The sequence below is a fragment of the Hydra vulgaris genome, chromosome 14 (genome assembly GCF_038396675.1).
Source record: "Hydra vulgaris chromosome 14, alternate assembly HydraT2T_AEP".
Lineage (NCBI taxonomy): Eukaryota > Metazoa > Cnidaria > Hydrozoa > Anthoathecata > Hydridae > Hydra > Hydra vulgaris.
The window spans coordinates 38,256,593-38,279,514 of NC_088933.1; the positions used below are offsets into that span (position 1 = coordinate 38,256,593).

General features: G+C 26.0%; 2 long non-coding RNA genes across 4 annotated transcripts; both read left to right on the forward strand.

Moving 5' to 3' along the window:
* The first annotated feature begins 606 nt into the window (after positions 1 to 606).
* Positions 607 to 1,999, forward strand: LOC136090676 (uncharacterized). Its single transcript, XR_010643627.1, has 2 exons — positions 607 to 1,237; positions 1,394 to 1,999. It is a non-coding gene; the product is annotated as an uncharacterized LOC136090676 (long non-coding RNA).
* A 12,369-nt stretch (positions 2,000 to 14,368) lies between these two features.
* LOC136090677 (uncharacterized) lies at positions 14,369 to 18,624 on the forward strand. 3 transcript variants are annotated; one of them, XR_010643628.1, is made up of 3 exons: positions 14,369 to 17,535; positions 17,820 to 18,034; positions 18,273 to 18,624. It is a non-coding gene; the product is annotated as an uncharacterized LOC136090677 (long non-coding RNA). The 3 variants fall into 3 exon arrangements; XR_010643630.1 differs by having other exon boundaries at positions 14,369 to 17,505; XR_010643629.1 differs by lacking the exon at positions 14,369 to 17,535 and adding an exon at positions 17,542 to 17,710.
* The last annotated feature ends 4,298 nt before the right edge of the window (positions 18,625 to 22,922 follow it).

Below are 22,922 nucleotides of genomic sequence, written 5' to 3' on the forward strand. Positions count from 1 at the left end.
TATGAAAACTTCTTTTTTGAATTTTTCTTTTTCTTTTTTTCGTTTAAATTTCTTCGATTTTTAATTTTTTCGTTCGTTCGTTTTCATTTTCGATTTTTTTATATAGTGGGTTTTTTTATTTTCTTAAACGTGAGCCTCCTGGGAGTCTGTCTTTATGCATTTTAATAGTGGAACAGTAGACCACCTTGTATTTTTATTTCTTTACTACTGTAACATTATTAATACCTTTGCAGGGCAAAGGCCCGTGGAGAATAAACTACAATACGATAAATATCCCAGTTAGCACACTTACGTGTGCCAACGTATACAGATACATTACGAACGTCGGCTGTTTTCTCCGATGCAAATACATTTTTGATCCAATGTTAGTTTTATTATATTTATATTAATGAAAACCTGAATAATGTCATGATTAAAAATAGTTAAGAAAACGACATTGGTCCAACGTATGTAAAATCATCACAAAAGAATCTCATATTGATCCAATGTATATGGATTAACGTTGATCCTATGTTTATAACCAAACGTTAATCCAATTTGTCTGGATTAAAGAAGTTTCAATAAGTATTGTTCGAAAAATATTCAAAGAAATGTTTCAAAAACAGCAAAACAACATTCTTAAACTTATCAGCGGAAACTTAAAATTATCTAACGACAGAACTAATGGCTTGAATGCAAAAGTATTATCAATAAAAGAATTGTATAAAACTCTGTTTAATGAAAATGAATCAAGTAAGTAGAACTTGAAAATGTTAACGAACGATTAAAAAAATATAAATGTGTTTAAAGAGATTTTGAAGAGAGTCTTAATTATTTCCTAAGATATTCAAGAAAAAAAGTTCATGACCTAGAGAAAAAAATTCACAACAAAACAGAAATTGACCTAACAGAAGAAAAAAAAAGACTGACAAAGAAGAAACAATCTACGACGCGATGAACTTAAAGAGAACGACTAAGAAAGCTAGGAGAAACCGAATCAAAGGTCATTAAAATATTTGAAAACAATCTCAACATAAAAGGAGTTACTATTGATCGGGCACACAGAACAGGAAAGATGAGTTCAAAAAATCCGAGAACTATAGTAATGAAGCTATTAAATTATAAAGATAAGATTCAAATATTAAAAAACGCACACAAACTCAAAGGAACAAATATTATAATAAACAAGGAGTATTCCTTCGATTCAAGGGTGATACGGAAAATGTTACTTGAAGAAATGAAATTAACAGGAACAAAGGTATGTACTCAATTGTTGTTTATCACAAACTATTAGTAAAAGAATTTTGAGAAACTTAAATTTTTTTTACTCAGCACAAAAACGGAGTTAAAAGTTATTTGTCTTACAGAAACATGGTTTCACAATATTGAAATTGAAAACAATTCAAATTTTTAGTTAAGAAATTCTAAAGAAGTTCATCAACTTAGAAACTCTGAAAAACCAGGTAGAGGAGAACGCATCTTTATCCACAACTTATAAACCACGAAGTGATTACTGTACAGCAAGTAATGATTGTTAGTCATTGACAATTGAAATATTTAGTAAAACCACTAAAAACGTAATTGTGCATGTTTTATACAGACCACCTTCAGGTAATATGAAAATATTTGATAAACACATAAAAGTTTATTTACAAATAAAGATGTTTGCGGTAAATACGTTTACCTTGTGGTCAATTTGAATTTAAATGCGTTAAAACATGACTCAAATAAAAAACGTTAGAAATTTTTTTAATTTAGTATTTCAAAATGGATTTATTCTATCCATAAATAAACCAACTAGAATCACCAAAAATAGTGCAACCTCAATTGATCGAATTATAATAAACGAATTTACAGACACAAAAGTTAAAACTGGAATAATTACATCCGATATATTGGATCATTTTTCAATTTTTATTGCAACTCAAAAAACACAGTAACAATAGCACATAGCATAAGTTATTTGTAAGCAAACATTACAGACATTACTATGCCTCTCCAAAATAGTTAAAAAAGAAAAGATTATAAAAAGGCAATTAAAAAACGTAAAAACACAAATAACACCCCAATTAATAAGATATTTTATTAACTAAAATACTTGAACTAAAAAGATTTTATTCATTGCAATGTTGAACAATAACAGTTAAATAATTTGAACAACTATATCATAAAATAGCAAGCAACTCGTAAAATATTTTATATACATGGTCATTATTGATTGTGGTATTAAGAAATACGTAGGAGCTCAGTAATTACATAAGTTTTATTGATGCTCCCTGTACTAATTCTCATTTAACTCTCATCTAAGAGAGAGAGGGAGAGAAAGAAAATGTTTCCAAAGCAGCATATTTAAAAAAGTAAAAAAGACACGCAATGAATATGATTAACTGGTTTTATTAATTAATAAAATTTTGTTTACTGGTAACTTAAATTACCAGTAAACAAAATTATTTTTACCTTTATTATGTAAAGTTCTCTTTAACTGTTGACTAATGATTAATAGAGTAAATTTCATATCATTAAATTTTAAAAATTAAAACCATGTTTCAACAGTAAGCAAACTAATCAAGTGATGACAAAGGCAACTAAAAAAAAAAGTACATAATTATGTTTGAATTTATAAAAAAATTTAAAATCATTTAAATTTAAAACCGTTATAAACTGTTACTATAAATAGTAAAATTCGTGTGAAGTATTGTTTTAAAGTGTTTAAAATCAAATAAACAAACATTAACACTGCTTAAAACTGAGTTCTGGCAAGAAATTTTTTTGCTCGCTGAGCAGCAATTTTTCAATTCAACAACGACTAATTTTATCTTGCCTAGCTCTATCTATTTTATTTGGAAAACAATTATTTTCGCCTATTAGAATTTACACAAATAAATTTTTCACCTATTGAAATAACTGTAATCCTCATAACAAAATTTAACCTTCAAATATATGTCAGTGTTGGCTGAAAAATTTAATTCATTTTTCTAAATTTCCTAAAAAAGAACAAAAATAGTTAATAGAATCACAGAGATTTCGAATAGTAACAACCAATTTTATAGAAATAGCATTAGTATAACTTTTTTTGTGCAAAATAATGCATAAAAAATAATTAGGCCTCATCCATACCCTTCCATCCATACTCATCCATTTTCCTTCTAAAAAATAAAATATAAAAAGATCAATAAAAACAAAACTACTAAAAAAAAAGCTATAAGAAAAGCTAAAACAAACAAAATGCAAAAGATTTTAAAAATTAAAAAGAATGATCCTTTCTAATTTATATCTAATAAAAATGTAAAGTGTATAAATTGCTAAACTATTTCCTATACTTGCTTCAAATATAATATGATCTCAATGATAATTATTTATCTTAATATGGCTCTTTACCAAATATTTCTACACTAATAAATAATAATTAAATTCCAAAATGTAAATTGTTTTAACTCGCTTGACAAATCTTTCTCCAATGACCGCGTGCATTTTGAGAACGCGCTTTTTCAAGTATACAAAAGCCTAGTAGCTAATTAAAACTACTTTAAAAACGAAAGTGAAACGACGTTGAACGTTGACTCTAGCAATTATATTAAGATGATAAAATATTTTTTATCCACTTTTTTTACCAATTTAAAACTTTTTGACAATAACTTATGAATTGAGGTTTGGTATTAAAATATAAAATTAGTTGTAACTCATATAGCTAAAAACTAGTCAATGGAGTGTCACCTTAAAAAATTAAACAAATAAAATATATTATTATATATTACAACCGTTTAAATATTTAAATACAATTAGTTGAGCATTTAAACTTTTATTTATATTCATTTGAGGATTCCTCTGTGCTGAACTAATCTTATTTATTTAAGCAATGACTTTTGTACTTTTATGTTCAAAAAACTTTTCAATAGTTATATGAGTTGTATCAACAAGGTCATTAATTCTATTAAGATTTTCGTATGATATATGTTTTTTTTTAATTTATTATCCACAAATCTCTTAGCATATATAGTTTTATATTATTATATGATTCATAGCCTTGAATTTTTTTCCATGGTTTTTTGTTAACTGAATTCTGTAAAGTTTATTTTACGCTATATCATCAAAGAAAAGATCATTGTCAAAGTAGTGAAACTTGCCCCTAATTTTAATTTATCCTTTTTCTTTTCCAATAGTCTCAAGTCTTTTATAAAAAACATTGAGCTTTTTTAATACTTTAAATTGTGTTTATATATGATCTTCTTAAACAGCTATATTTTTATTATAGTCGTTTTTATCATTTAATTTTTCTAAATCAATACCAAAATTTAATACCAAATATGGTCGTTGAACCTGGATTAGTTTAATTTATATATGATGACATTTTAACTTGACTGGTTGCAAATTTAGCACGTGCAACGGTTCAAGTCATTTTCAAATATCATTCAAAAATTAACTATAAAAATGCAAGGTCAAGAAATAAGTTGTAATTAATCGTTAATAGATTATGGGGAATGCTGTTCCGAAAGAAATCTTTTCTTATATCTCATTCAGCGAGCTTTATTTGACAGTTTATTGTGGGGCATAGATGATCATGCAGACCCTGGAAATTTAACTTTTTTTAGGTCAGGATCAATAACCCACAGCTGGTTGGCGATGTTGCCTACGGTAGTGTAAGCTGCTTCAGACTTGCCTTTGAGAAAATAATACGCCGTCACCGTATTTAACGAAACACAACTCAAATCTCGTTCTTTTTTGATTTAAACATTTTATATGAAAGTCTCAGATACATTCTCATATACTGACCACAGTTAACCAATCTCGCTTAAAAGCCTGAAAAATGGTATGAAAATGGCTTTCACGCTGAAACACCTAACGGGTTTTACTTTAGTACCCAGCAATTCCTCACAATTGACTTCAGATCTGCAAGCGACCAACATTTATCAGGAAGTGATCTAAAACTTGAAAACACAGGTGACAGTATCGAAATAAACTTTTTATACCTGCAAAAAAAACAGGCGCGAAAAGTTTTTTGTACCTGCAAAAAATACAAGCGCAAAAAAATCCTAGGGTTGGGTAAAAAACTCAGTATAACAAAGCACTTTTTAATAAAATAAAAACCTCTAGTAGTATACGCCACTCAGCCAGGGTTTGAAAAAACTTCTACCTGGGTAACATTAAACCCACCATTTACATCTACTCGGGGCGAGGGTCCTTATAAGCTGCGGGCAGTCTGAACTGTAAAATTTAATAAAACCTTATAAGAAAGGTTAATTACGTTTCTTGAGCATTCTTGAGCAGAAAATTCTTAATAAGTAAAATGTTAAACATTTAGAGACTTAAATTATCTTAACAAAAAAAAAATAATAATAAAAAACCAATTCCCGATTTTTGTTTTATAGAAGTTTATAATTTTACAATAAGAAGTTATTAAACATTCGTTTAAACATTAATCGATACATCGTTAACATTCGTTAACTTTAAACAAAGATTTTAAAGATTTTTATTTTCTCCGATTAAAAAATTATTGAAATAAAACGATTGTATAAAAAATAAGTATAGAAATAGTCGGTGTGTAACAGATTTACCATGACAAATAGACTTACCATGATCCGTATTACACAACAGTTCGTTAGTTCACATATTTTTAAGTCTATTTCCACATGCTTGTTAAACTTTTTATAATGATTGTAATTTATCAACACATTTCAAGCAGGTATACTAAATATCATTTCGACCGGTTTTAATATCCGAAGCGCTGATAAATAGCGGTTTTTTCAACAACTACCGAAGCGTTTAAAATCTTTTAAATTTAATTGTAATATAAATTTTTTTTTCATAATTTTAAAAGGCAGACAATATGTATAGTCTCTCTCTCTCTCTCTCTCTCTCTCTCTCTCTCTCTCTCTCTCTCTCTCTCTCTCTCTCTCTCTCTCTCTCTCTCTCTCTCTAAACAATTCATTCATCAATCTTTTTTTGACATTTAACATATCTTTCTGTTTTCAATATATTTATTGACATCTGGTTCGTAAGTAAACGGGGTGCTTTGAAATTACAAACAAGCTAAGATATAATATCTCTTGGACGCCTAATGTAAAGCTTACAATTCTTTTTTTGCTTACCCACTCCGTCTCAGTTGTATCTGTCGCAAGTTCCAACTGTATTTTATATTTTTAAACTTTTTAACAATGAGACACATTTCCTGAAATATTTTAAAATTATCTTAATCTTAATTTCACAACGGTTTGGGTATTTAAGTATATTACCACAAGAAATTTTGTTAATCGACGATATTTCCGAAGCCGATTGCAAAGAGTACCACGCTGACGCTTAAGTCGATGTTATTTGAAATTGTTTTATAAACTGCAAAACCTTATTAAAAACGTAATACATCAGTTATTCCATCATTGTATCTTTTGTTAAACCCATAATACTATTTTATTTTTCTGTTCAAGAAAGATAGCTAAATTTTGCTAAACTATTTGCAAGAATGATACAATCATCCATGTTTTTTGATGCTTACAAACTGCTTCTACGACTACTGAGCAGTCAATCTTATTTAATAAAAATTTCCGAAGTATAATTTATTGCTGATTTTATTAAAGATAAGTACATTAACAACTCTGAGTAAAGACAATTTTGTATAATAAAATTCGTCTATTACTGGAAGGATTTTTAAGAAATTTATTAATTAATAAATTATTTTTTAAATTTATTAACTATTATTTATTTAGTAGTTTATGATTTATTAATTTATTAGTTTGTTACTTTTTGTTGCAATATTATTATTTTAATCGGGATTTAAATCCAGTTGACAAAATTAATAGCAAAGTAATAACATAACTCTAGATAAGACTTATTTTGGTTTAAACGCAACCTTCATTCATTTTAATATAAAGTTGCGTAATTAAGAATAATTGGTTAAACAAAAATTATAGAATTTTGGACCGCCCTTACCCCTATATATATATATATATATATATATATATATATATATATATATATATATATATATATATATATATATATATATATATATATATACATATATATATATATATATATATATATATATATATATATATATATATATATATATATATATATATATATATATATATATATATATATTAGCAAGAGGTTGCTTGCAGACTAGTTGAAGGCATATTTGTAAAAAGTTTGTTGAAAAAAGTAGTAATAAAGTATAATGAACATTTGTGCTCTGTAAACTTGCAATTAGGTTTGTTTTCTGTAAATTTATTTAGATTTGTCTTCAGATGATCTTAAACTTTATTTATATCAGATTTTAAAATGTTATTTTTTAAGTACAAGTGCTGCGTTGTATGATTTGTATAAAAGGTAAAGATAGAATATATATAAAAGATATATTTCCCAAACAAAGTTCAAGTTTTATGAAACATTTGTCAACAGCTTTAAATGATAAGAAATACTTTCTAAAATTAAAAAAAAAAAATTTGATTCCTTTAGTTTAAAATTTTTTAAAGAGTTTAAATTTTTAGGAATCTTCTGTTATAATGGCAAACTATCCTCCGCATTTTATTTTAGGTAATCAACCTAATTATATTAATATAATATTATGTTAGTATAAAAAGTTGTTACTTATATTAAAAATTCTCTCTCTCTCTCTCTCTCTCTCTCTCTCTCTCTCTCTCTCTCTCTCTATATATATATATATATATATATATATATATATATATATATATATATATATATACGTATATATATACGTATATATATATTTATATATATATATACGTATATATTTATTTATATATATATATACGTATATATATATATATATATATATATATATATATATATATATATATAGATATATATATATATATTTATATATATATATAAATATATAAATATATATATATTTTTTGATATAAACTGATGTTAGGTGTGACCCACATGCGGAACACATAATGCGGTCCACATAATCATTCCACCTAATGCGGTATACTCATTAAATAAATATGTGAGTAGATGTAAAAGGCGGGTTCTGGGCCAAAAACTTTTATGGCTAATTTACAGCCATAAGTTATGCTATTGTAAAAAAAAATTATGATTGATTTTTCAAACATAATTTCTGAGCTAAAAATTTTTATAAAAACAAATTTAATTTTTTTTTAATTTTTTTTTTTAATTTTTTTAATTTTTATAATAAAATTATTTTATAAAAATTTTGTAATTTTAAATCAATTTTTTTAAGTTAAGCGTTATAGTAAAATTGTCTTTTTAAAGCATATTTACTTCCAGATTGTCCAATTTGTTTATCCCCAGAGTTTAATGTAACTACTAATCTTCTTCCATCAGCAACGCTAGGCATAGAATCGGTATAATTTACGTAAAATGAGATTGTAGTTGTAGAATCAATTGTTACTTTTGAATGATACAATAGTCCAGATGATGTATTATTAAATGAGGCTACATTAACACCGTTCCATGAAGAAAGATAAAAATTTTCTAAACCAGATGAACAGTAAAAACATGAACTATTAACATCATATCCAGGAAATATTGTATAATCACTAAGGTTATATGGCGTTCAAGGTTGTATAACAGAGTTAGTATTTACAGGAGAATTGAGTGCGTCATACATGCGTACTCTTGATTCCCACCAATTTCCAGATGCACCAACAACATGAAATCTAGCATATTTTAAATGTACACTATTATTATTACCTACAGTATCCAATAATACATATTCTCTACCACAAACTGTATTCAAATATCGAAATGTTGATGAATATCATTTAAGAGATGAAATTGATTGTGGTATTGATGGATTTTATGTATTAAAAGGTTGTAGCCAATATGTTAGTGTATTACCATTTTTATTGAGCAATTCAATTGCTAGATTGGCTTTAAATGGTAAACCAAGTGTAAACTATCCTCCTAATCCAAAATTAGTAGATACATTACAACCTTGTAAAGAGTTTGCATAATATGATCCAGCAAGTGAAGAAAATAAAAAATAAGTGGTTAAACCTATACCATTTATTGCGTTAATAGATGTAGAAGAAGAAGAATTTCTTATGCAAAGTGTATTATCTGCCTGGTACAGTTCCAGTAGCACTTGTTCCTGTAATTGGTAACCATAGTTTTCTGAGAATAACAGGACCGTTATTTTGAATAAAAATTGCTGTTCCGTCAGTACCTGTATTTGGTGCAAGAGTCTGTGATTTTACTCCCATGCATGTTAATTTTGAATTTGGTATTATTTCTAAACTGCTTGGATTAGATATTATATTATCAACATAATTTTTTGTAGCAGCGTCATTTGAGTTAGTAGGTTCTGCTACATTTATCAATTTATTAGAATTTAGGTTGATATTACTAGTTGCATTACTTTGTCCATCTCTCCTAATAAACAAGTTAGTAGCTTGAGATGATGTTAAACCATTTGCTACTTGATTTGCAGCTGAATTTTTATTGCGCCCAAATTTATCAACAGTCATTTTTATATATATAGAAAATGTTTTTTACCATAGATTATTAATAATATTCTGAAAATCACATCCTATATATAATTTTTTTAAAATATATAGACACAAGTGTCCACAGAATGAGGTATCTCCAAACTGAACTCTTTCACTATTATAAGAAACAGGACTTTTTAGATAATTAACAACTTGTGGTGTTTGTCCACAAGAGTCAAAACTTATATTTTTATCTCCGTCTTTATACCAGCAAGTCCCATGAAATCCCTGCGTACTTGAATCTCCTGTATTTAATATTCCACATTCTTTTATTTGTGTATTTTTAGGTAATTTATCTCTTACAAATACACCTTTAAAATGTTTTATTTTTAGTTTTTTTGCAGTTTTGATTAACTGAAAATTTGATAGTAGCTCATTTGGTAAAATTATTCCTTCAACATTGATAAGTTTATGATAATTGTTATTAATCTTTTCCATTTTTACTTATAAATTAATATTTTTCTTCTTCTTTTAGTTTGTAGTGCCCCATGCTAATGTGTATATCCCATCTTCTATAATAACTCTTTGGTCCCACTACGTAAGTACATTCCATCACCTACAGAACCTTCTTTCCTCCATGGTTTCAAATATAAACCAGATCTTGCAGCTGTTATTTTAACTCCTTGTCCATTTTTTTTTAAGTACACAATACCCCTTTCAAAAACTTTAATAACCATAGCTGATCCAGCTGCTGAACCTACTCCTGTGAATATTCTTCCAAAGGGACCATTCTTCTTCTTTTATGAGAGGCTTCAAACTTTAGCAGATTATTGGTCCAGACATACTTGTTCTTCTGAATGCTACTATCGCTAGGCTTGTACATCGCCATGTGTTGCTTCTGTAATAACTATAAAATTAGATAAGCAGCTATATATACACAGTCTAAATTGCTCTAGAATGTTCTGAATTTTTCTAGAATATTCTTAATTTTTCCAGATGCTCTAAATTGTTCCAGAATGTTCTAAAGTCGTCAAAAATATTCTGGAATTTTACAAAATGTTTTTAAGTTCTAAACGCTTCTAATCTAAACAAGTTTTAAATGATTTTCAGGAAAGCCACACGTATTAGTAGTAGCAGTAACAAGATTAAGTAAATTGCAATTCGTAATTTTAATTGCTAAGTGACCTTCTTTTGCAACCAAGAGGATTTAAAAAAAGGTTTCAATGTTTTCTAACAAAATTTCATCGATTTATGACACAGGAATATATTTTTTTTTAAAAAGTCAAACAAGTCATAACCTTAATATATATATATATATATATATATATATATATATATATATATATATATATATATATATATATATATATATATATATATATATATATATATATATATATATATAAATTAGTAAAAAACACTTATCTAACTTTTTTCTTCAACTTTAAGTTTCACCATTGCTGAATCATCAGGAAGAGTTACTAAATTTCAAAAAAAATTCAATTTATAGAAAAAAATATTTTACAGGAAGTTATAAATTATTATAACTGAAAATAAAAATAAAAAAAATTTATATGAAAAAAATGTATACATATATCTATACATATATGTGTATATATATATATATATATATATATATATATATATATATATTATATATATATATATATATATATATATATATATATATATATATATATATATATATATTTATATATATATATATATTTATATTTATATATATAAATATGTATATATATATATATATATATATTTATATATATATATATATTTATATTTATATATATAAATATGTATATATATATATATATATATATATATATATATATATACAGCAAAATCCAAGATTCTAGGTCAAGAATTTTTGTTCTTATTTTAAGAACTTGATTCTTGTTTTAAGAACTTCATTCTTATTTTAAGAACTTGATTCTTGTTTTAAGAACTTCATTCTTATTTTAAGAACTTCATTCTTATTTTAAGAACTTCATTCTTATTTAAGGATATTTCAATAAAAAACATTATTTCTAATTTTATAATATCATAATAGTATTATAAAATTAGGAATAATAATAAGTCCTGCGCAATTGGGGTGAGGGGGAAGGGGTGTGACACCCCTCTATCAATGATTTATTCGCTCATTTAGTCGGCAATTTTAACCATTTTTGACAAGTCAGTCGGCAAATGCAGACCTTTCAGACAAGTTAGTTGGTAAATTTAGACAGTCAGTCGGCAAGTGTCGATAAGGCAATCGGCAAATTCTAAAAAACAAGGACATTATTTATTTATTTATTTTCATTTTCAGTCAGCAAAAGCTGTAATGGACCCCACTCCACGTGATGCCTACTCGCACCGGCCCTTTATATATATATATATATATATATATATATATATATATATATATATATATATATATATATATATATATATATATATATATCAAAGGCCCTTCCTTTTTACAGACATACTTTAAAAATCATTAAATTTTAAATGGGACCCCTAAATTCAGTGAAATTAAAGCCACTAAAATTTCCCTCCTGTTTCCCCTCCTCCACTATCTGATACACTCTGCGTTCATGATTTTATGTAATCAAATAATCTAATCCATTTGATCGCCATTAAGACTAAAATACCAAGCAGAAGGAGTCATATAATACAAGAATTCTATAGAATTTGCATTCAATAAGTGCGATTTTCATATCTGTGAATCTGCATAAATCTAATCTAGTATAAATGTGAATCTTTTGTAAGGGCGAATTAGTTGCAAAATAATATAAGTGCAAGCATAAGTGCAAACATGCATAAGTGCAATTTAGTTTGAAGAGCTCCAAAGCTGTGCACTTTTTTATTATAAAGGAATAAAGCAAAAATGAATATACTGCCAAGCGACGTATCAAGGAGTTTTTGTAGGACAGTGCGCGGCTAAAAGGTCCCAAACCCCCAACCTATTAGGGCCCAAATGTCTCAAAAACTTTTAATTAGGCACGGTTGATGCGTTATGGTGCGCATATGCCAGAAGTTTTTAGAAATATCAGAGATTTTAAAATGGCTGCGGTTCTTAACTACATAATCTTTTTTTATATGGCAACTGTTATTTTAAGTTTATTTATGTAAAAATTTATGTTGCAACCATATTATTGATCTGACTCAATAAATAAATGTCTTTTTTTTATTAGTAATAAATAAAATTGAGGCTAAAGAGAGTGAACAATCCAAAATGTGGACTGTACATACGTTTTTTTTTAATTTAATAACATGGCATGTTATACATAAGCATGTTTTACATAAGCATGATACAAGATGTTTTACATAAGCACGTTACATGCTTATGTAAAACATTTCTATTTATGGTAAATATATTGCTTTTGGATGTTGTTGTTGTTGTAATATTGAGTGATTTTTTTTTATTTTTTTGAAATAAACTGAGAATTTTCAACTGCACAAATTAAGTTGTTGTTTTTTTCATTATTACTATTATTTTTTTTATACTTGACTATTTTTTAGTTGTTGCTTAAATTTAATTTTGCTGTAAAAATATATTTTAAAATTAGGTGTATAAAAATGTAATAAAGATCAAAAGAGCTTTCTGTTTATATATATAAACAGAAAGATATTTTAATTTTTATTTATTTATTTATTGAACCATATATATGGTTAGGTTTTGATGACTATTGTTATTTTTTTGATTGAAGAATACTTTTTAAACCCTTTTTTTTTTGGAGAAAGAATCGATATATGGTAAATAATTTATTATACTCATTATAAATGGATTCGCCTCCTTGTTTGTAGTATGCCTTGTTGTTTGTACCTTGTTTGTATTATATATATATATATATATATATATATATATATATATATATATATATATATATATATATATATATATATATATATATATATATATATATATATATATTATATATATATATATATATATATTATATATATAGTTTCAGTGAAATACCCTATAAACACACATGACAAAAATAGGTTTTAAGTTTTAGGTCAGAGTTCCCCAAATATTTTTATGGAACTTTTATCAGTGACTCTTCAGGATACTGAATTTAGAAGCTTAAAAATCAAAAGGTAGCCGTTTTTGAAAAAAACGATTTCAAACTTTTGTATATTATTTTAAACAAAGGGGAGGGGGTGAGAGTTGTAAAGTAAAGGTTTTCCTTATAAAAAGTCAATATTAACACTTTCTAATGATGTTAAAGTTGATCCAGGATTGCAGGCAATTAAATTTTGATCGTCTTAAGATGTTAATTTTTAGTTATCTAAAATTTATCTCGAAGTTAGTTATCTCAAACATTAAAAAAGTTGTATTGACCTTGAAATGGAGTAAAATTTTTTTTTGAAGAGAAAAAATGTCAAATTCTTTTAAAAAGACAGTTCTTATTATCCATATTAACTCATATGCCTGATTAACTATTCATGTTACAAAATGCAAATGTTAGAAAAAACTAAGATTTTTTTATACTGTTAGCTAACAATTAAAAAAAATATTTGTATCCAATGTTTTAAATTTATAAACATATATCAAAATATCTGAATTTTTTAATCTATAAATTAGTACTGCTGAACGATTCAGCAATTCTTCTGCTTCTAAGAGAGTGCTTTGAGCTTGTTTGTGAAACATTGAATCGTTCGATTATTGGCTTCATTTTTGAATGAGCCGATTCAGATGCCTGTTCATTGTATCGTCTAAGAGAATGACCAATAAGTTCAATAAATTGTTGCAAGTGGGCTGAGATTATATGTATTTCCCAGGTCACAGTAAGTTTCTTTCCTAGAAACTAATAAAATATTCTATAAGATAGATAATAATAATAGTATATTAATACAAAGCCAATTTAAAGCAAGTTCATTATATTTAACTGTACCTCTGAACAGTACTCTTGTGTGGCTTTGTAGGAACAAACAAAGTCAGTTATTAGTTGAAGATAACAAGGGTTAAGATAACTTTCGAAGGTTCCTTGAACTAATTACTCAAATTTTCTCATTGGACATAGAAGTGGTAAGAGTTCAATTGGTCACAGTTTTTAAGAATAATCCTACATGTATTGCCTTCATATGTTCTCCCATGGTATCCTCTTCTAATACATCCAAGTGAGTTGACCCAGTCTTTGTATTTAGGCCAATAAAAAATTATATAAGTTGATATATGATTTACAAATCCCATTAACGTATGAAGCTCCGGCAAAGGAATTACTTCAAGAACTAGTTTTGACTTGTTTCTCTCCTTTATTAGGCATACATTCACCACATTCTATCAAAGTTTATTAACTTGATTACCAGTTTTGAAAAAAATATTTTTTTACTTAATAAAAAAATTTTTAAATTTTTAAATTAAATAATAATTAACATTTACACCTTATAATCTTTCATTTCAGAACTTCGATAACAAGCTTCCATGTACCTCTGATGCCATAGATCCAATGACAAAAATGTTTTTGTCAACCCACCAAAAAGTTCACATTCTCCTTCACACCAAGCACAAGCATACATACCGCCATGAGGCTAAATTTTCTTATGTTTTTTTGAAAAATCCTAATGAATTAATTAAAAGTTACATAATAAATTAATTTTAAATGATAACTTACTGAAATTCCAAGAGGAATAATAATTATTTTCAAATCAGCTGCAAGAAAATATTTACAATCTTCTAGCTTTAGAAGGTCTAATAAAATGGCTAAATTTTTGTGTGTCTCCTGCAAGTTTTCACAATATGCAAGAACTATGGAATGGTATGTTCCATGAGAACTTTGATCTTCGCATCGTTCTTTTTCTGGATCAAAGAGGTTACAAATTACCTTAAGTGATCCACCTCCTACAAAATATTAATTTTAATTTAAAAAATATATATTATTAAGTTCTATATTATATATAAGTTGTATAATATTTCTTCATCTAATAATGTTTTTACTTGAATCAATTCCAATTCGTATTAATGTTTGGAAAGGGTTTTGCTTTCTGGAAGTCATTACAAAGTTAAGCAGCTCGGTTAATTGACAAACATAAACAAGGTCTCTTGAGACATCGGTTGACAACTTTTTTTTTTTCTTCTGCAAAAATTGTCTTCACATCATAAAATTCAGATAGGAGTTTACTTTTTTTGCAAAGTTTTTTTTCAAGATTCGCCTCAAATTGAATTCCACTTTTCCTTAAGGATTTCAGAAGGATCCGTTATTTGAAAGTCCAAGTCGAATAATCATTTTTTCAGTTTCTTCAAATTTGACTTTCCTAATAACTAATTGAGGAACATCAATAGTTATAAGTAATGGCAACCCACCTGAATAATAAAATACTTTAGATGATTTAATCAATTCAAAAACACTAATAAATCTAATAAACAAATTACCAGTATTTAGATGTGTCTGGATTCCATGCTTAAGTTTCTTTTTTTTAATAATCGATCTTAAAACATTTGAAGTTACTTTTTTCTGAACTTTTTTTGAAGCATTAAATAACTTAGCAGAAAGATTTGTATACACGTTCATTTCATTACATTGATGTCTAATTCCTCTCTTAATCGCACATACGCAAACGTTACACATCCTATTCGAACTTACTAATTTCTTTGTTTTTTTCATATGTGGAAATTTGGATCTAGCTATTGAACAAACTGTGCATATTTCACAATTTCTAGTGGTTACACATCTAGATAATTGGGAAGATTGCCATCGAGTTTTAACTGCATTTGGTATGTCTTTACTTTCTTTCAGTAAGTTTACATATTTTTTGCATGTTGGACAAATGCCTACATAAAGTAAATTAATTTTTAAATGATAATTATTTTCAGAAAGTATTTTTTAATAAAATAATTGCATTAGTTAATCATAATATAGAATATACCTGTTGGATAATTGTACACAGATATTGAATATTCAGGTTTTACATACATTCTTATGTAAGTCTCTAATAACTTCGTGACTGGAATACATTTTAAGCATTTCTTCGAACAACAGCAACAAATAATTTTCTGATTCAATAAATGGTCTCGTTTTTCTTTGCTGTTTACTATTTTGTTAGATAATATATTATGCATTTTTCTAATAAAGTAATTTATGTTTAATATTAACAATAACGAAACAATAACTAGGGTTTGAAACATTCTATTATTATATTAAACAAATAAATTACTATATAAAGTAAAGAATGCTTCCATCAACAATTCTATAGGAAAATTAACATCTTAAGATGATCAAAATTTAATTGCCTGCAATACTGGATTAACTTTAACATCATTAGAAAGTGTTAATATTGACTTTTTATAAGGAAAATCTATACTTTACAACTCTCACCCCCTCCCCTTTTATAAAATAATATACAAAAGTTTGAAATCGTTTTTTTCAAAAACGGCTACCTTTTGATTTTTAAGCTTCTAAATTCAGTATCCTGAAGAGTCACTGATAAAAGTTCCATAAAAATATTTGGGGAACTCTGACCTAAAACTTAAAACCTATTTTTGTCATGTGTGTAAACTACTTATCAACTTATCCTTTACTCTCAATCCAAAATTATCAAAAAATTAAATTGTCTATTTGTCTGGAGTCATACGCAAGTTACCATACCTCTCTCAATCTGTAATTTTTTTTACTTCTATAAAAAGTTCTCGTTACTATCTTCAATCTTTAAGTAACCTTAAATTATATATCCTAAATCATTGTTCAGTTAGTGCGACCATAAATCACAAACTTATGCATAAAATCATGGAATAATTTACCGTATTTTATTCATGGAATAATTTTTTTTATATATTCAATTTAAATTACTAAACTATATTAAAATTCGTCTTTATGCCTTTTTTTGGAGAGACTAAAATGTCGGGCTCATTGTGGGTTATTATTATTATTGCTTTTGGTATGATTATATGTAATATAAATAATATTATAGCATTTTTTTACGATTACTCATATCATTATTGCTTATTGTTATTATTATATAATAACAACATATATTATTGTTATTGTTTATTATATTGCTATTTTAATTTTGTTATTGCAAGTTTTTTTTAGATTAGTACTAGTATTATTTCTAAATATCGATGTTTTCTTTTTAGCAATCGCAAGTTTCCAAATATACACAATGTAAAGTAGATAACGGAAACATTACTTTTCAATTAGTAAATTTAATATTAATAATTAATTTTGTTTGTTTTTTACATTTTATAAGATGATCTAATTAAATGCTCCAGAACAAAGTTATTAGAAATTGGATGCTAAATTTACTCAAAAAAGGACTTGGGTAAATAAATGTATAGTTGACAGAGTTGATAGAAACCGCAAGTTCTTTCTAAAGTGAGCAGTTATTTTTTCAAAACTTCAATGTCCTAATGGGTTATTCTCTAAGTATCCTCTGCTTTTTAAAATTGTTTTTATGCTTTTCTTTTATTATTGTTTAATTCAGATTGTTGGCGAGATAGCTTGTGTATTAAAGTCTTCTGTCACAGTTGACTCAGTGAGGGTAAGCTTGGCTTAAGAAATTGACACACTTACATTCTGGAATACAATCAAAATCAAATCAAGTTGGTAGTTAATTAAGAAATTAGGAAATTTTCAGAATTAAGAAAACTAAAGTGGATAATAAATTGCCGACCTTAAACTGTTGCAGATTGACATGCTGTAAGTATATACGTATATATATATATATATATATATATATATATATATATATATATATATATATATATATATATATATATATATATATATATACATATATATATATATATATATATATATATATATATATATATATATATATATATATATATATCAAAGTAAGGATTTCTAAAATTTTAACATATGAAAAGATGGTAATGTTAAGTTTTAGATTTGAGTTTGTTAAATGAATTTTTAGATAAAATAAATCCTTATCAAAGCAGACGATGGCAAAAAAATTATTTTACGAAGTATTTCATTTTTTGACGCCGTGATTGGACTTATTGGAATACACTATGTAATGGACGTGGATTATGACGCCCATGTCATGACGGCATACACAATTTACATTATATTTTACACTTTAATTCTATTTTATTTAAAGATAAAAGTTCAACAGAAACTCATTTGAGTCAGATGAGTAGCCTATGGGAGGAGTATTGCCGCTACAAGCATTACCTATAACTGGACATTCAAACAACAACAAGTTTTATTTCAACGATGAGATTTGTTTACATGTATAAATACTTTTTGAATATTCTTATTTTATACCATCCTAATTTCAAAATGTTTCATTTTTTCCATAAAAAAAATACTCTTGTAATATTGTTTTACCGTTCAAGGAAATATTATTGAAACAAGATAATAGAATCTTATTTTAAACAAAAATGTCCTTGAAATAAGAAAAAAATTCTTATTGATAAAAATAAATTTTAAAACAAGAAAAAAACATCTTTATTTGAGAAAAAATATTCTTGAAACAAGAATAAAAATTCTTGAAACAAAAAAATTCTTGTTCTAAGAATAAAAATTCTTAAAACAAGAAAAAAAATTCTAATTTTAAGAATAAACATTGTTAAAAAAAGAAAAAAAGTACTTACGTGGCGGACAAGTCATTTTTTTCTTGTTTTAAGACTTTTTTTTGGCTTAAAACAAGAATCATGGATTTTGCTGTGTAAATGTATATATATATAAATATATATATGTATAAATATGTATATATATATATAAATATATATATATATATATATAAATATATATATATATATATATATATATACATGTGTATATATATGTATATATATACATATATATATATACATATATATATATATATATATATATATATATATATATATATACATATATATATATATATATACATATATATATATATATATATATATATATATATATATATATATATATATACTATATATATATATATATATATATATATATATATATATATATATATATATATATATATGTATATATATATATATATATATATATATATATATATATATATATATATATATATATATATATATATATATATATATGTATATATATATATATATATATATATATATATATATATATATATATATATATATATATATATATATATATATATATATATATAAAAATTAGTAAAAACACTTATCTAATTTTTATTTGTCTTCAACAGCATGTTTCACCATCAGTGACAATATATATATGTCACCATAATGACTTTTTTATATAGGTTTTTTCCACACCGTGTCCACGTAAAATTTTCCTGTTAAAGTATCGTGGAATAATATATTATATAACTATGATTCTTTAATTTATTTTCGATTAAAAGTAATTAAAGTTTTGAATAGAAAAGTAAAACGACAGACACTTTTGAAGTATTTTTATGAACCAAAATATTTATGAATAAACAAAGTCTCATAAAAATACTTTCATAAGTATTTTATAATTATTAAAATTTGTTTTGGAATTATCTCTAATTTATTGGAAACTGTTGACTTGCATTTTTAACTTTTATTCCACACTTCGGTTTCAGCTTTTGCCCTTTTTAAAAATAGCGGACTATTGTTATAAACAAAAAAAAGCGGCTTCACTCTTTGTCCAATCAAATCCCGCAAGTAAGCCATCTAGTTATATAATATATCATTGGTATTGTGTGGCTTTCGTTCTTTTCCCTACGGGCAATTGTTTTTAAAAGTTACGTTCTAAATGTCTTTTAAACGTTTTTAAACGTTCTTAACGGAAGAATGTTCAAAAAACGTTTAAATGTCATTTAAAAAACATTTAGAACGCAACTTTTAAAAAACAAATGCCCACTGGGTTTAGTGTGGTTGTGAACAATAAAAGAATTATAATCAAACGTGGGCCGCACCATTGTCATCCCATAAAAAGGAGTGGTACCTATATGGCTAATATATGCTTCCCACACGTGTGCCACATGAAACTCACGCACAAATGAAGTGTGGCGTTCACTCTTATTTAGTGTGGTTTTACCGGTTTAAACCCAGTGGGCCAAGGACGTTTTGCAAACGTTTAGTAAACTTTTAATGGTCGCTTAAATGACGATTGTTTAAGTAAAACGTTCAAAAAACGTTTTAATAGCAGTTTTTTTTTATCATTTAATTTAAATATTTTACGGGGCCTTTAAAAAACGTTTTAAAAAAGTTTTTTCTAAGCTAATAACAGCGCACTGCGCATGTGCAACTTTACTTAAGTATGGACTATTTTCATAGTCATAATTACAGATTGTATTTTATGACAATGGTTGTTACAAGTTTCTCTACGAACTTATAAGACTATATTTATATACACACACACACATATATATATATATATGTATATTTATATACGACTATATTTATATACACACACACACACACACACATATATATATATATATATATATATATATATATATATATATATATATATATATATATATATATATATATATATATATATATATGTACTAAATTATATATATATATATATACTAAATTATATATATATATATATATATATATATATATATATATATATATATATATATATACACAGCGCCGTAACTAGCTTTTCTAGTGCCCTGTGAAAAATTTCATTTTTCGGACCCCTAAGCCTAACTTTTTTTTGGAAAAATTGTAAATAAAAAATATATTTTAATTTATTATTTTTAAAAATTTCTTTATTAAAATTGCACTTTTCTCGCTTTCATTTGCGCAAATTCATTTATAACGTCGTCATAATTAATATCTTTAACAATGTTATATTCAATAGATATTATTGAAAGATATTTTTGTCAGTTTAAAGTTCCATTTCACGGCCGCCTAATCTACGGGCCCTGTGCAAGTGCACCTGCCTAGTTACGGCACTGTATATACATATACATATATATATATATATATATATATATATATATATATATATATATATATATATATATATATATATATATTTATATATATATATATATATATATATATATATATATATATATATATATATATATATGTATATATATATATATATATATATATGTATATATATATACATATATATATATATATATATATATATATATATATATATATATATATATATATATATATATATATATATATATATATATATATATATATATATATATATATATATATGTATATATATGTATATAAATATTCAGAGGTGTGAAAATTATTAGGCTCAACAAGGTTTTTTTTCAATAAAAATAGTTTTTATATTCTAAAAAGAATTTATTGAAGAATTTAAAGTTACATTAATACTTTGTATGCATGCCTTTAGCCTTAAGTAACATTTCTATACGCTTTGGCTTGCTTTCTACAAGAACTGAACATTTATTTTTTATCTCCTCATCATGGTTCCATATTTTGATAAGTTGTTCAATCAATTAAACTTTTGTGGTAATGCTGGTTTTCTTTAGCCTTTTCTTAACAACCGCCCATAAATTCTCTATGGGGTTCATATCTGGGCTGTTTCTTGGCCATGGCAATGTTTGTACATGGTTTCCTGTCAAAAACTTTGTCACTGACTTGGCTCTATGGCATGGTGCACCATCATGCATGAAAACACAGTCTCCATCAGGAAACCAGTCTCTCAATTGGGGCAGTCTTGTTTCCAAAACTTTCTTATACTGGTGCTGATTCATTGTGTCTTCAACAATATATAAACGCCCAGTGCTTTTGGCTGAGATGATACTCCACACCATAACTGTGGTAGGATGCTTCACAGTTCGAGCAACACAAGTCTCAGAAAACTCTTCATTTGAAGATCTCCTCATATATTGATTGCTTTCATCACATATTGAAAACATGGATACATCAGAGAAGCAGACCTGTAATCAGATAATATAACAGACTGCAATAACACAGCTGAGTATTGACCGGAATTGGCAGATGAGTAATCAAAAGATCTTGAAAATTGACGGTTAAGTGTGAAAGAAAAAGGAACATGGGTTGGTTGGTGTTAGGGAAGAAATTTTTGTTTAAAGAAGCTTGTGTAAAAAAAACTGTTAAAATGTTTAAGTTATTTACCTTACTTCAATCACTTCCAAAGCAAGATTTAACCTCATGGGCCCAGTTAAACCTTTTTTTAGCCATTGCCCTTTTTATTTTGGCTTTCTTGCTTGGCCGACATGCTGGAAGATCTGCACTGATAAGCCTTCTCCTAATCGTAGAACTGCAAATATCAACACCATACTTCTCCAAGGACTTTTTTAAGTCTTCACTAGTGGCTCTTCTATTCACTTTAGCCATGTAAATAAGTTTGCGTTGGGTTCTCGGGCTCACTTTGAACTTGCGTCCACAATTTCCTTGTCGTGCAGAATTGTAATCTTGCCCATTTTTATAGCCTGGCTGATACGGCTCACAGATTTCTGTGAACTTTGTAGTCTTAAAACTATTTCTCGTTGTGAATACGTTTTTTCTTTAAGCAATGTTTTAGTATCAGCAACTTTTATAGGTGAAAAATCTTTGGTTTTTCCCATAACCTCAAAATCTGTAGAAAAAAACAAAAAAAATAGACTTTTTATACATTT